Source organism: Ovis canadensis, chromosome 18 (assembly GCF_042477335.2).
Source record: "Ovis canadensis isolate MfBH-ARS-UI-01 breed Bighorn chromosome 18, ARS-UI_OviCan_v2, whole genome shotgun sequence".
NCBI classification, from domain to species: Eukaryota; Metazoa; Chordata; class Mammalia; order Artiodactyla; family Bovidae; genus Ovis; species Ovis canadensis.
Window position 1 is genome coordinate 82,764,408 of NC_091262.1, and position 15,321 is coordinate 82,779,728.

The window sequence follows — 15,321 nt, forward strand, 5'->3', positions numbered from 1 at the left end:
GACTGCCAGGGGATTCCCTGTATTTCTCACTAAATCATGAACCGCAGCCTGGCGTGTGTCTTCACTGGTACTGCTGGTTGGCTAGCGCCGGCCTCACAAGCACCGCAGGGGGCTTGGACCTCGGGCGTCGCCACTCACTCCCTGGAGCCTGGGACCCCGGATCCAGGAGCACAGGGCCGGCTCCCCCTGAAGCCTGTCTCTGTGGGATGTAGACGCCGTGTCCTCACGTGGGCACCCCTCTGTGCCCGTCTCTGCCCTCACCTCCTCTTAGAGTGTCTCCAGTCAGACTGGACGAGGGCCCACCCTGGGACCCCAGTTCACCTTCATCACCTCTTTGGAGACCCCGCTTCAAAATGCAGTGACGTTTGAGCTCTGGGGTCAGGGTCTGCACGATCTGAATTTGGGGGCACAGTCCAGCCCATACTTTTGGTGTTTCAGAAGGGCATGGAGGCTGGCGGGCCCCGGCCTAGGAGCGGGGAGGCTCAGATCCCAGCCTGGCCCTGCCTGGATCCAGACGAGCCACCGCAGTCTTCTTAGAGGTGAAGTTTGTTGGTGTTTCCATTTTGCCCTTCAGCCCATAGGCTGTGGGCTACATGGTACTCAGAGCCACAGCCACTGGCCCTCTTCTTTGATCAAACCCCAGGGTAAAACTGGAACCTGGGCAGCTGTAAATGTTCCCTTCACTGTGGAGGCCTCCAAAAAGGCAGGGCTGCCGGCTCCAGGACTTGTGAACATTTACCTGACCTCCATACCCGTTTCATAACAGAGACACAAGCGAACTTCACAGTCTGCAGCACTGGGGGAGCATGGCTAGACTGCCCCTCAGGTCAGTCGCTCAGTCGTGTCCAACCCTGTGACCCCATGGACTGTAGCACACCAGGCCTCCCTGTCCACCACCAACTCCTGGAGCTCACTCAAACTCATGTCCATCGAGTCGATGATGCCATCCAACCATGTCATCATCTGTGGTCCCCTTCTCCTCCTGCCCTCAATCTTCCCCAGCATCAGGGTCTTTTCCAATGAGTCAGTTCTTCACAACAGGTGGCCAAAGTATTTGAGTTTCAGCTTCAGCATCGGTCCTTCCGATGTATATTCAGGACTGATTTCCTTTAGAATTTACTGGTTGGATCTCCTTGCAGTCCAAGGGACTCTCAAGAGTCTTCTCCAACACCACAGCTCAAAAGCATTAATTCTTCGAGTCTCAGCTTTCTTTATAGCCCAGCTCTCACATCCATATGTGACCACTGGAAAAACCAGAGCTTGGACTAGACGGACCTTTGTTGGCAAAGTGATGTGTCTGCTTTTTAATATGCCGTTCCTTACCCCCATGGAGCTGTGGAAAATTCTGAAAGAGATGGGAACACCAGAGCACCTGACCTGCCTCTTGAGAAACCTGTATGCAGGTCAGGAAGCAACAGTTAGAACTGGACATGAAACAACAGACTGGTTCCAAATAGGAAAAGGAGTGTGTCAAGGCTGTATATTGTCACGCTGCTTATTTAACTTCTATGCAGAGTACATCATGAGAAACGCTGGACTGGAAGAAGCACAAGCTGGAATCAAGACTCCCGGGAGAAATATCAATAACCTCAGATATGCAGATGACACCACCCTTATGGCAGAAAGTGAAGAGGAACTAAAAAGCCTCTTGATGAAAGTGAAAGTGGAGAGTGGAAAAGTTGGCTTAAAACTCAACATTCAGAAAACAAAGATCATGGCATCCGGTCCCATCACTTCATGGGAAATAGATGGGGAAATGGTGGAAACAGTGTCAGACTTTATTTTGGGGGGCTCCAAAATCACTGCAGATGGTGATTGCAGCCATGAAATTAAAAGACGCTTACTCCTTGGAAGAAAAGTTATGAACAACCTAGATAGCATATTCAAAAGCAGAGACATTACTTTGCCAACTAAGGTCTGTCTAGTCAAGGCTATGGTTTTTCCTGTGGTCATGTATGGATGTGAGAGTTGGACTGTGGAGAAGGCTGAGCGCTGAAGAATTGATGCTTTTGAACTGTGGTGTTGGAGAAGACTCTTGCGAGTCTCTTGGACTGCAAGGAGATCCAACCAGTCCATTCTAAAGGAGATCAGGCCTGGGTGTTCTTTGGAGGGAATGATGCTGAAGCTGAAACTCCAGTACTTTGGCCACCTCATGCGAAGAGTTGACTCATTGGTAAAGACTCTGATGCTAGGAGGGATTGGGGGCAGGAGGAGAAGGGGACGACAGAGGATGAGATGGCTGGATGGCATCACTGACTCGATGGAAGTGAGTCTGAGTGAACTCCGGGAGTTGGTGATGGACAGGGAGGCCTGGTGTGCTGCGATTCATGGGGTCACAGAGAGTCGGACACGACTGAGCGACTGAACTGAACTGAACCCCCATGGAAAGTAGTGAGAAATGCCGGGCAAAAAACAAGCTGTGTTTAGAGTGACAGTTGGAAGGCACTGGAGCTCAAGCGAAGCAGAATCTAGGCAGGAACCTAGCTTTGAACAACAAACACTGCAACCAGCCAGGCGTGTGTGTTTGTGGCTGGAGTGTCACTAGACACGTCCCAAGGGAAGACACACACATAAATGGCAAGAGGCACAAGGAAGAGCGTGAAACTCACAAAACCACAGTGAGCCATCACCGCACCCCGTCCTGAGTCAGTGACTGACACCACTGAGTAGGGGTGGAGACATGGAGTAACCACAGCACCCCGACTCCACACGGAGGAGGGGCTGAGCTTCTCACCAAGGCTGACATACGCCCATCACTGGAGGAAGCGACTCCGCTCCAGAGCGTGGCCCAGGAGAGCTGACACGCATGTACAAAGGGACCTGACTCAGATATTCCCGCTGGGGCCTCCCTGGCAGGCCAGAGGATAGGGCTCAGCACATCCACTGCAGGGCGCGTGGCTTCAGTCCCTAGTTGGGCAACCAAGATTCCACACCCCTCGAGGCACAGCCCAAGTATTAAAAATTTTTAAAGCCTTAAGAAATGTTCACAGTGGCTTTCCCATATTTACTTGGAAACTAGATATGGCCTGAACATCAGTGAATGTGACCGCTGCACACTCACACCACAGGGTGAGACAGACCCAGAGGGAAGAGGCGAGTGAGGCTGCTGTGGGTGGACATCACCGTTCCCAGGGGAGGAGGCGGATGGGGTGCGCCATGCCTGCCAGGAGCTCCAGGGCAGGCAGAGCTGTCCGGGGGAGCCCGCAGGACGGCAGTTAGGCAGGGGAGGGCAGGCCAGGCAGGACACAAGGGCATGTGCGGGTGACGGACATTTCCAACTTCATGTGGGGGTGTGCCATGCGGGTGCAGCTGTTTGTCAAGATTTAAAATTAAGCTTTGTGTCTTTCCGCACACGTGCTGTTAAGACTGCAAGACAGTTGTGGAGAGACAAGGGCAGCTGGGCGTCTGGACACGAAGAGAACGGTGGAAGGACGGGTCGCTGAGACTCGGGATGGGGCAGGGAGTTTACTGCACCGCTGCATCCGAGACTTCATGAAGCAGATGTTTAGAGTGGGGAAAAAAGGAAAAACGCAACACACAGGTTCATTCTGCATCAGCCCGGCAAAGCTGACAGCCTGGTGCCGCCCTTGCTCGGGGCAGCTGTGGGCAGCGGCACTGGCACCTGGGACAGCCAGGGCGCCGGCTGGCCTGGGCCTGTGGTGGAAGGCCACTTGACACCTGCCGTCCACGCCACGACGGCACGAGCGCTGGACCCAGGCGTTCTAGGGGTCTGCCCTACAGATAAGGGCACACGAGCTCCAAGTGACTGACGTGTGAGAGTCTTCATCAGAGCCTTGCTCGTGCAGCAAGCCGCTGGAAACGGCTTCGATGTCCAGGGGCAGGGCCCGGGTTAGTGACACCCCAGCCCACACAGTGGACAGAATATGTCACAGCCATGGAGTGGAGGCAACCCGTGTGGGGCAGAGTGATCTCTGCACCGTGAGGTGAACCTAGGAAGCGCAGAGAGGCGCTGGGCCGCCCTCCTGTGTAACTGCATGGCTCCTATGCACGGGAGCATCGTTGGGACATGTATAAAATCTCTGGAGGGATACTCAAACAAATAGCTAACTTGCGAATGTGGATCACTCATGGGACTGAAAGTTGGTGTCTGGTGTGGGAAGTGGGGGGGTTCTTCCCGGGGACCCTAGTGGTAGAGCCCGCCTGCCAATGCAGAGACGTGGGAGACGTGGGTTCCACCCCTGGGTCAGGAAGATCCCCTGGGGAAGAAAACAGCAACCCACTCCAGTATTCTTGCCTGGAGAATCCCATGGACAGAGGAGCCTGGTGAGCTACAGTCCACAGGGTAGAAAGAGTTGGACGCGACTGAGCTGACTTTGCACGTGCATGTGGGAAGTCGAGGATTATTAAATTTTTAACCACCTTACCAATCATTTGTTCCCAGATCAAACACTAATTAAAACTTAGTTACCCCACACCTCCTCCCACTTTTTATGACTGGTTAGTTTTGCGTACCTTCTATTTCCTTTTGCCCCGAACTACTGTTTTGTTCTTTATCATTAAAAGACACACATTGGAGTGCTCCCCGGACGTAAATTCCCTGCCTGCTCTGTACCCCATCTTTGTTGCTGTTCAGCTGGGAAGCCGTGTCTGACTCTTTGTGACCCCATGGATTACAGCACATCAGGCTTCCCTGTCCTTCACTATCTCCCAGAGTTTGCTCAAACTTATGTCCATCAAGTCGGTGATGCCATCCAACCATCTCATCCTCTGTCACCTCCTTCTCCTCCTGCCCTCAATCTTTCCCAGCATCACAATCTTTTCCAGTAAGTCAGCCCAGTTCGGCTGGTAAAGAATCCGTCAGCAATGCAGGAGACCCGGTTCGATTCCTGGGTCGGGAAGATCCGCTGGAGAAGGGGTCAGCTACTCTCTCCAGGATTCATGGGCTTCCCTGGTGGCTCAGCTGGTAAAGAATCTGCCCGCAATTCTCCGCAACCCAGGAGACCTGGGTTCTGATCCCTGGATTGGGAAGATCCCCTGGAGAAGGAAACAGCTCCCCACTCCAGTATTCTGGCCTGGAGAATTCCATGGGCTGTACAGTCCACGGGGTCACAAAGTCAGAGACAACCGAGCAAGCTTCACTTTCATATGAGGTGGCCAAAGTATCGGAGCTTCAGCATCAGTCCTTCCAGTGAATATTTAGGACTGATTTCCTTTAGGATTGACTGCTTTGATCTCCTTGCGGTCCAAGGGACTCTCAAGAGTCTTCTCCAACACCACAGTTTGAAAGCATCAATTATTTGATGCTCAGCTTTCTTTATGGTACCACTCTCATATCCATACCCCACCTTCACCTCCACCATGATTGGCTTCTAGTGTATTCTCCAATGTTTCCTTTTATAAATACAGGCAAATATTCTTTCCCCTATCATCACCCCAAAATGTGGCATACCATACATGTTCTGCATGTTGCTTTTCTTCACTTAAAAAAAAAAAAAAAAGAAACAGACCGAGGAGACCCTCTCCCGTCAGCACATAGAAAATTTCTTGACCCTGTTGTTGAGGGCTGCGGTGTTCCCTGGTGTGGCTGTCCTGACATGTATTTGGTCCCCTAGAGGGACACCTGGCTGGTTACCACTTTCGCTGTAATAAGCAGCGCCTTGGCTAGTCAACCTTGATCGTGTGTCCTGCACAGGAGGTATTTGGTGTGCATCCCCAGTGGGGGAAAGCGCCCGTGATCCTGTCCGGGTCAAAATGCCTCCTGGGGGTCGCCCCTACCCTCACCCCTGCACCTGCTTCCCGGCCACCTTGCCAGCCCGGCACGGTAGCACACTCTGGGATTTAAAGGAAGTTTCTCGTGTTACACTTCTCTCCTTACAGGTGTGAGGTCCCCTCCCTCCGGTGCTGGCTCCCACCCCCGCCCACTTTCCCAGGGGTATTTCCACGCCAGTGCTGCCGGATCCACCCAGCTCTTTCTGGCGCCTTCAGTTTCACTTCTTTCCTATCTTTGTTCGATGCTTTCGTTTTAACTGGTGCGTGGCCACACTGAGGATCTGACATTCTCATCATTCGGATGAGCAACACTACTAGTGTCCACCTGCACCTTCGCCCCCAAACTCCCACGTGCGTCCGGGCCTGTCCCCTTGCACGGCTCCCGCCAAGCCCCTGCCGCGCGGTTCTGCGCTGGACTCAGTAGACGTTTTTTTTTTAGTAGACGCGTTTTGATCTCTGGCTGGGAGAGCTGCTCTCATCTCTTTTTTTCTGGGTTCCTTTGGCAGGGGGTTCTTTCGCTTGTCCATCTTTCATGCCAGCTCGAGCATCGGCTCCTCTAGTTCACGGGGAAGAGTTCTCTACTCTGCAGTGCACTCCAGGAAGTTTCTCTCCCAGCAGGCCGCCTGCTCTGACTTCTAAGCTGACCACCCCCGGAAACCTGCCCCTCAGCAGCTCCTCGTTTCCCTTCTACACCTCACTGGCTTTTCTCCGCCCCTCTCCTCGGCCCCCACGCTCCATGCCAGCTGTCTAGGGCCTCTCCTCCTCGCCCCCGTGGTGGAGGGTCTTGCTGGGGCCTCTTAACGCGACGCTGCCTGTCGCCAGCTCCCTTCCGGTCGCACAGGTGACACCCACACGTCTGCTGAGTGCCTTCCAGGAACACAAAGCGAAACCCGGACTTCCCCGCCACACACCGTCCGCCCCCACTACAGGAGAGCTTCGGGGAGCCTGCTGTTCAAGCCGGCCGCCCGGATGCCACGCCTGGGTCCTTCCTCCGCCGCCCCCCGCGGCCCACAGGGGCTCTGGAGCTGTGTGCAGAGCACACGGAGCCCCTGTCCAGCTCCAGAGCCGGCGCCCTGGTCCGAGCGGCCGCCTGCTCCGCACTGTGACCCCCGCGGCTCGGAACGCCCGCCGGGGCGCCCTCGCCCATCTCCGCCCTTGCCGGGTCTCATCTCCCAGCATCGTCCGAGCCCTTCCTCTCTGAGGCCCAGCGCCACGGCCCGGCCCAGGGCCCAGGCGCGCCGGCAGGGGCTGTCCCTGGCGGGGGAGGTGGTCCCTGCAGCGGCTCAGGGGCGGGCGCGCGCCCGGGCCTCGGTTACCAACGCCCTGCGCGTCCCCCGGCGCCGCCCGCGGAGGCTGACAGGAGACAGCTGCTCGCGCCCCTCCCCACGAGGCTCTGCAGCCAGACGGGCGGCGACAGAAGCCGCAAGCCGGGCGGCCGCTCGCCCAAAGGAGGACAGCGCGGAGCGGCCCGGGCGAGAAGGGGGCCTGGCGGGCACGGCGAGGCCGCAGCCCTCAGCTCCCGCCGGCAGCCCAGCCGGAAGCGCCGCGCGGCTCGCGCATGCGCGCCCCGCCCCGCCCGCGCTCGCACGTCACGTGGGGCGACGCGCCGGTCGCTCCGGGAAGTCGCCTCCCCGCGCCCCCCGGAAACGCGAGCCGCGCGGCGCCGGGTTCCGGCCCCGCTCGCTGGGCACCGGGGGACGCGTTGCTGGCGGACGCTGCCGCGCGCCGCGGGCCGCCGTGTGTGGCCTGCGCGCTCGGTGTGCGCGGCTGCGGGAACCAGGGCTCGGCGCTTCGCCCGAGCGCGGCGCCCGCGGGCTGGGCGGCGGCCGGCCTTCCCCCCCGTGCCCGTCAGTGCTGCGGGGTCGCCTCACGCCGGAGGCGAGACTGCGGAGACGCGGGAGCCGACTTCGGCCGGCGCGCCGCGGCCGCCTGCGGGAGAGCGGGCAGAGGCGCGAGGCCGAGAGGGCAGGGCAGCGCCGGGTCCTGGGTGACCGGAGGAAACGGGGAGGCCTGCCCTCTTCAGGTCTCACACCCCCTGTGGGGCCCTCCTGCTTCCCCTGCGCGGCTCCAGCCCTGCCAGGGAGCCGCGGCCATAGGGTCCCCAAACAGGAGGGCGCAACCCCTGAAAGACTGGCGCAGCCCACGGGTACAGCATAAACCTGCTGGAATCAAGCGGGTCCAGGCTGGCAGACGAGCCAGCTTTGACCGGACATTTATCCTCAGTCAGCAAGCTCGATGACACACCAGGCTTCCCTGGTGGCTCAGAGGGTAAAGAATCTGCCCGCAATGCGGGAGACCTGGGTTTGATCCCGGAGTCGGGAAGATCCTCTGGAGGAGGGACTGGCAACCCACTCCAGTATTCTGGCCTGGAGAATCCCATGAACAGAGGAGCCTGGCGGGCTGCAGTCCATGGGGTTGCAGAGAGTTGGACGCGACTGACCGCGCACAGGCGACACGCCCAGAAGCGCTGTGACGGTTCCAGGGTAGTGTCAGTCGCTCAGCTGACTCTGACTCTTCGAGACCCCACGAACTGTATAGTCAGCCAGGACCCTCTGTCCGTGGGATTCTTCAGGCAAGAATGCTGGAGTGGGTTGCCATCCCCTTCTCCAGAGGAGCTTCGTGACTCAGAGATCAAACCCAGGTCTTCCTGACGAGCAGAATCTTTACTGTCTGAGCTACAGGGAAGATCCATTTCCAAGGTACCATCAAAAGACCAAAAAGCGGTTGGTGGCCCAACTCCTGGAAATCTCCACCCCTTCCCCAAAATAGTTGGAATAATCCTTGTACTGATTAACCTGTGAAATTACCCAGCCCATAAAAGCTAACCAGGCCACACTTAGTGGCTGCTAGACTTGCCTTCTAAGATGGCCCACATTCTGTGGAGTGTGTTTCTCACTGAAGAAATCCACATCTTATCACTTTGTCTCGCACTGAATTCTTTCTGTGATGAAACATCAAACACCTGAGCTTTATTAGGTCTCAAAACCAGATACTGTGGGTTTTGACTGGGTTTGAGTCCCAGGCACGTGGGTTGCCGTTGTTTAGTCATGTCCGATTCTTTGCAGCCCCACAGACTGCAGCACGCCAGGCTTCCCTGTCCTTCATCTCCCAGAGCCTGCTCAAACTCATGTCGGTTGTCGGTGGGTTAGAGTCCCAGACTGGGTTTTGGCTGGGTTTGAGTCCCAGGCACGTGGGTTCAAGTTCCCCTAAGGTAAACAGTTTCAGTCCTGATGGCCCTTGCTCAGCCCTGGGGCACAAGGCCAGGGCAGCTCGGAACTGACCCTCAGCAAGGCAGTCAGCATGTCATCCAGGTTCAAGTCTCTCTAATTAGAAACTCTTCCACCACCTGACTTTATGGGCTTGGGGGAGACGTCTTGGTTTTGTCCGAAGCTAGGCTCACCCCTGAGCTCACCAAGGAGGTTGGGTAGAAGAGGGCGATGGAGCCAGACAGCAGGGAGCTGTGTGGTGGGTGTCTCTCCAGGGCGCAGAGGAGCGTTGGAGACAGCAGGGGGGTGGAGGGGAATTCTGACCCATCTCCAAAGCCTGAGATAAGTGAATTCTAGGAGAAAAAACTCCTCTACTTTAGAGAACAATAGTGTAAGTGGTATCCCCACTGGACAGCTTGGGTTTGTACAAATCTAGGAATCCTTCAAAACTTTGCATTTACCTAATCCTACTTCTAACAGTAAACAACTTGCTGCAGAGGCCTTCGCTGGAATAACTCCATTTCCATCCCCACTTCTGTCTTCCAATTGGTTTCCATGCCTTCTCTCAGCTTAATTCCAAGTCTCCAATAAACTTAAACTGTCCCTCATTTCCTTAAAACCACTGTAAATCCGTGCACACTTTCCCTGGAACAGTCAGTGTTGACCAGAAAGACGCACAAGGTGAGAGCTGCAAGTTAAGTTTTTCCTGGGGGCAAAGTGCAGACCGCAGTCCAGGAGACAGCACCTCTCCCAGAGATGGCTGAGCGACTGCTCCAAAGAGGCAGTGGGAGGAAGGTCAGTGTATAAGACTTCAGCAAAAGGGGGGTTCAGCGCAATCAAGTGCTTGCTTTACAAAGGTTTTCTGCTAGTCAGGAGGAGCTGATGTCACCATGAAGGGATTTAGTGATTTTCTAGATAAGAAGTGCAAGGATTGGGATCATAGAATCAGTTCCTGAAAATATCTATCTAAAGACCTGCTCCACCAGTTTCCCTGGAGCACAGAGTGCCGCTCTCCACCCTGAGTTCTCCTGGGGGGTGGGGTGGGGCTGTGCAGCCACACAGGGCTCAGTCCCCACAGAAACTGCTCAGTCGTGTCCGACTCTTTGTGACCCCATGGACTGTAGCTACCAGGCTCCTCCGTCCATGGGATTTTCCAGGCGAGAGTACTGGAGTGGGTGCCGTTTCCAGATGGCAGATGCCCTTGTTGTTAAGTGTTAGTAGGGCTTCCCTTGTAGCTCAGTGGATAAAGAATCTGCCTGCAGTGCGGGAGACCTGGGTTCGATCTCTGGGTTGGGAAGATCCCCTGGAGAAGGAAATGGTAACCCACTCCAGTATCATTGCCTGGAAAATCTCATGGACAGAGGAACCTGGTGAGCTGCAGACTGTGGGGTCGCAAAGAGTCGGGCGTGACTGAGCGACTAACACTTAGAGATTGCTCTTGGCAAGTGCCCGTCTGTAGTTGACACTAGGGAGATGGATGGACTGTTGGACCTGTTAACCAAAAATAGTGAAATAGTTATTTTTACCAGCAAACCAAGTTTATTCTGGAGCCGTAAAGGATTGAAATTCTAGACTCGCAACTATGGCAAACCATGTGAAATTGTGGCAAAGCCAAAGAGAGGAAACTCTTTTATGGAGGGGGAAAAGAAGTTGGGCGGGGCTGTTATAAACACAAAGTGTTGACGGAAACTAGGAGATCAGAGTATAGTGGGTTTTAATTGGCCAAATTGTGACTGTCTCTTATTGAGTGAGCTGTTGCCAGGCAAGGAAAAAAATCTTTCTTCCTCCTCCTGATAATAAAACAATGTCACTTCCTGCTGGGGATGAGGGACCCGTCTTCCTGTCTGAGTCATGTTGATGGGGTACCTGTACTGAGCGGTACTTGTGTGAGAGCTCCTCCTTCTGGCCTTTTAGTTCCATTTGAGTGAGCTTTGCTTTACTAATTTTCAAAGATACATGAATGGACAGTTGGATGAATGCATGCCTGGTATGTCAGTTAGAAGCACTTTTGGTTTCAAGTTCCCTGGTGGCTCAGATGGTAAAGCGTCTGCCTACAGTGCAGGAGACCTGGGTTCAATCCCTGGGTGGGGAAGATCCCCTGGAGAAGGAAATGGCAACCCACTCCAGTACTCTTGCCTGAAAAATCCCATAGACGGAGGAGCTTGGTAGGCTATAGTCCATGGGGTCACAAAGAGTCGGACATGACTGAGCGACTTCACTTTCACTTGGTTTCAAATGCAGTAATTATGAAAAGTGCAGTGGTTTGGACCAAAAGGGGTTTATTTTTCTCCCATAACAAGAGTCCTGGAGGCAGGCAAGTCTGCTCAGCAGCCGTCATGTCAGACCAGCATCTCTGCAATCATGTTTGGCTTCCCTCATGCTCACAGAGGGTTGCCACGGCTCTAGACACCACATTCACGTTCCAGGCCAGACAAAGAGCGGAAAGAATAGCGAAAGGGATGTCTACCTCTTTTATCATAGAAACGAACTCCCCAGAAGCTCCCCAGTAGTCTTCAGTGACATCTCACTGGTCGGAACTATGTGACCTACTACAGCAGACCTGGGGGAGTGGGCACGGAGTGTTTCCAGTGTTTACAGCGAAGAGGGAAGGGGAGAGGAGGGTGGAGGTGTGACTGCAGGGGACGCCAGGCATTGCTGCCTCCCAGCATCTTTTGAATATCATCTCTGCAGTTGGGTGGTTCCCACATTGTGAATCCTGTCCCTCCGGCTTGGAATCCTGAAGGACTGCGTTGCCCAGCCTTCCCTCACCACTAGGGGCAGATGTCCAGCTTGACCCGGGAGGGGGCAGCGGCGCCAGGACCCCAGTGGGCTGCTGGGGCAGCGGTTGTGCTGGACTGGTCCTGGCAAAGGCAGCTTGTTTCTGGGGCCAGCAGGGGTGGTGTCCACCTCCTTCTGCCACAACAGCTGGGGCGTGGTGGGGGACACAGAGCCCGTAGCCAGACCAGTCCTGGCAGGGATCCTGGGCACTGTTCCTGGAAGCTGAGCCAGATCCGCGAGCCCTCTCACAGCTCCTTATAAATCCGCACGTGCGTGAACAAGCTAGAGTGGATCCCTTCACCCACAGCCGTTAGGGGCCGGGTGTGTCTCCCCAGATGCTGTGTTCTCATCCCATTCCTGCGATTGGGACTGTGTCGTCAAGTCACCAAGAGACCCTTGGGGTGGGCCTCAGTCCAGGACGCTGGTGTTCTCATAAGAGGGAAGCGTGGAGACAGACCCCCAGGGGAGAAGGCCGCATGACTACAGGGACAGACTTCGAGGGACTGTGCCTTCAAGCCCTGAAACACCAGACTGACAGCACCCAGAAGCTGGAGGCCCCTCCCACAGACCTTCAGAGGGAGCACGGTGTGGCCACACCTGGATGCTGGACTTCTGGCCTCCGGAGCCTGAGAGAATGAGCTCCTGTGGTTTTAGGAGCCCTGGTCTGCAGATCTTTGCTGCAGCAGCCTCAGAACACGCGCACAACAGCCCATCCCTCAAGCAACCGTGAGTGTCAGAGTAAGGGGAGAGCGGGCAGATGGACACGTAACCAGACATGAGCTGGGGGGTCTGCTCAGTGGCAAGGCCCCTGCCCCCAGAGAGAGCTGCAGCAGCGGCCCAGACACCCCTCCTTGTGCTTCCAGAGCAAATTCTGTTGAGAGCTTTGCCAGCCACGGGCATCAGCCTCCTGCAACGCCCCGCCACCCGGCCTGTCCTGCCCCAGCCCAGAGAGGATGGGTGGGGAGAGCCGCCAATGCTCAGGCCGAGGGAGCGCCCCGTCCTGGACCACCCCCTCCTTCCCGCCTCGTCATCCTAGAGCTCCGTCCATAGGGGTTGGGTTTATCCTCCCTGAAGGTGGCTGCATGCAGAACACAGTGCCACCCTCCGGGTATTTCCAAGGGCTAGAGGCCTCTTAGAGCAGCAGGCACCCACGGATGAGAGATGGGCTTGTTCCATGGGAGAGCCAGGGAGAGGGGTTGCTGCAGAAAACAGCTTACCCTGTGGATTCAGAGACAGAGGCAGCATGAGGGGCCGGTTCACAGAGGTGTGGGCGGGGGCGGGGGTAGGGCAGGGTGAGGGGTGCCCTGCTGGTGAAACGGGCGCCCGGCAGTGAGGTGGCTGGAGGGGTCTGGGGAGCCAGCCCGGTGCAGAGCCTGCGGCCACCGTGCCTGCTGCTGGGAGCACCCTGGGCGAGGGCCGCGGGGTCCTGGTGAGGAGTGTCAGACCCCGCAGACAGGGCCTTCCTGTCCACCTGATTTTCAAGCATCCCCTGGGCAGCAGAGGCTTCTGGGAACATCTCCGTGGGACACAGGTGTCGTCACGCTCTGCCCGTTTCAAGAGCCTCCTTAGAAGACCCCTGCCCAGCTCTCCACGCCCCAGCCGCCGCCCTGTGGGCCACCCCCACTCCCACTGGGGGCCACACCTCGTGAACCAGGCAGTCATGCTCCAGGCGGTCCTTGTGACCACTCGGAAGGTGGCTTGGCCGTGGTCCTCCGGGGCCTCACCGAGCAGGGCTGTGCGCCATGGAGCCAGCTGCCCGCGGACACCCCGTGCCAGCTCGTCCCGTTCTCCTCTGTTCACCCATCCAAGAGTCACCGCATGAGGCTCACCCACGCCCGGATGGAGCAGCTGCAGCAGCGGCCTCCACGTCCAGCAGACACTCGAGGCCCCTGGACCCGGCGGGGCCCGGCCTCACGTCCGCTGTCCTCAGTCCAAGACGGGGGTGCATGGGGCGGGTTTAACTCTCCGTTTGTGTGGATGGAGGATCAGTAGGGCACCAGGGTGGCTCAGGGTCACCTCCCAACCCGTGGTCTCGTCTCCCGGGGCCAGCAGCTCAGCCAGGAGCTGCCTGTCGCTACCGAGGCCACGATGTTGTATCCGCCACCTCGGGGTCCAGTCCTGTTAGGGCTGCCGAGGCTTTCCCCAGAACCCCCTCTTCTCTGGCATCTCAGAAGCACCAGCCCCAATGGGTTGTGGGTCCCAAATGGCAGGGTGGCCTGGCCTCAAGCAAGAGCTCTCACTCCTCTTGATCTGGCCCCACTCAAGCCTGGAAGCCCTCGTGTCACTCAGTAAACGGGTTGGGAAACGTGGTCAGATAGTATGTGTTGCCTCCAAAATCCAAGACGGCCACCACGGGGATGACCCGGCAGCCCGGGAGGGCTCCACACTCCACGGCAGGGGGCACAGCTTGGGAAGCTGAGGTCCTGCAGGCCACCGAGCACGGCCGAGAAAAACAGAGTTCCGAAATGAATCGCCAAGCACAGCGCCCATTTCTCGAGTGGGCAACACGAGTTACGGCGACTCATTTTTCACTCTGGGGCGAGGGCTGACCGCCACATTCCAGATCCCGGACCCTGGAAATACCACCTGAACTTGCATGAGGCTCAGCTCCCACCCTCTGACGCAGGTCTCACCGCGGCGTCTGGTGCCCTTACCGCTTCCTATTAACGGGGTCTGCTAAGCACGGATAGCCAGTGCAGGGCCCAGAGCAGTCTATCAGCTGCCGGCCGTCAAGTGACCAAGTTCCCCGGGAGCCAAGCTGCAACAGAGGCAGGGTGTACTGATAGCCCTGCCAAGGGAAAGCAGAAGGCTTCTGGTTTTTTCAGATTAGTCAGAACCGAAGGGGAAACAAACCATCAGGAGGGTGACTAGCTGCACGCGGGGCACAAAGGACATGGTGGTTTGCTCCCCAGACGCACAGCATCCAGAAAAGCTGCAGATGCCTTAGACTCATCGCAGTCTGATCAAGCTTATCGCAGTCTCCCACTGGTCTCCACGCCCGGCCTGTGGACACACTGTGAAATGAGCGCACGGGACAAGGGAGCGTGTTAGTTCCCTGTTGCTGCTGTAGCCGAGCACCACAGACGCAGGGACTTCGAGCAGCAGCATTTATTCTCTCAGGTTCTGGGCGGCAGAAGTCTCATACCAGGGTGTCGGCAGGGCTGGGTCTGGAGAATCATCACCTCTGTGTTCTCGACTCTTTCATGATGACGTTAATTTGAATCCCCTTGGGGATAGTTTTAGCAAGGTTGGAGGCCTTTCCCTTGGGTGTTCTGCTTGGCCCTTCCTCCCCATGATGTAATAAAAAATGAATTTGGTTTTTGTCCCATCCCTGACACAGAGCTCCTAAAATCCTTGGAATTTTCTGAGTGATAGGGAGTGTCTTTTCTTCTTCATAAGGAGGCCTTTTTTGACAACACCTGGATTTATGCTAATGAGTGGTTTGGGTTGGGGCCCCTGGATGGCCTCAGGATGGAGCTGGTCACCAGAAAGGCCCAATGGTAGAGGACTGGAGTGCTCAGCCCTGCCCACTGAAGCCAAGAGGGGTGCTGCAGACTCAGCTCTATGAAAACTCTCTAACAACATGAGTTTCTGGGTTGGGGACACA